The sequence below is a fragment of the Trachymyrmex septentrionalis genome, unplaced genomic scaffold (assembly GCF_001594115.1).
Source record: "Trachymyrmex septentrionalis isolate Tsep2-gDNA-1 unplaced genomic scaffold, Tsep1.0 scaffold155, whole genome shotgun sequence".
NCBI classification, from domain to species: Eukaryota; Metazoa; Arthropoda; class Insecta; order Hymenoptera; family Formicidae; genus Trachymyrmex; species Trachymyrmex septentrionalis.
The window spans coordinates 71,892-72,502 of NW_017304705.1; the positions used below are offsets into that span (position 1 = coordinate 71,892).

The 611-nt window shown below is 30.6% G+C and overlaps 1 protein-coding gene across 2 annotated transcripts in view; it reads right to left on the bottom strand.

Moving 5' to 3' along the window:
* LOC108745891 overlaps nucleotides 1-611 on the bottom strand; it is a 19,181-nt gene that overhangs the window by 16,982 nt on the left and 1,588 nt on the right. The gene's annotated exons all lie outside the window — the stretch shown is intronic.

Below are 611 nucleotides of genomic sequence, written 5' to 3' on the forward strand. Positions count from 1 at the left end.
GCACGCACGCACGCGCGCGCGCACTCTTACATATATAAATTGAGCCATTTTAAGTGATATACTGAAATATCTCGAAAAATATAAAAGATACGAAAAAATAATTTAAACAAAAGTTGCTCAGTTACTAGGAGGAAAGAAAGTGGTAACTTCGATTGGCTTAGAGAAAATATCCTTAAAATTAGGTCAAGATTAACATTTTTTAAATAAAAACCTCAATTTTTTATTTCATATTCATATAGCTAACGTTAAAATCTTTTCAAAACACTGAAATAAAATATTTTTTTGTTGAGTACTTTATGGGACTTGAAAGTTAACAGGTCAGACTGGAACCGTTCCGTTTGACCACGTTAATATTGATCATCCGCCAAGCAATTGTTATAAATGGTCATTTTTAATGAAAATTCCTGTTTTTTATTCCAGAAATGAAAAGAGCAGAAAATTCTACGTTCAGATAGACTATCATAGAGTCAAATTCAGCCCAAGGATCATTACAAGATTAACTTGATTTTTTTAAATAAAAATCTCAAACTTTAAATTCTGAAATAAAAAGAGCAAATACAGTACTACTTTTAGCGCTATTCAGAAACAACGACGTGGACGTAGTAGTTTTC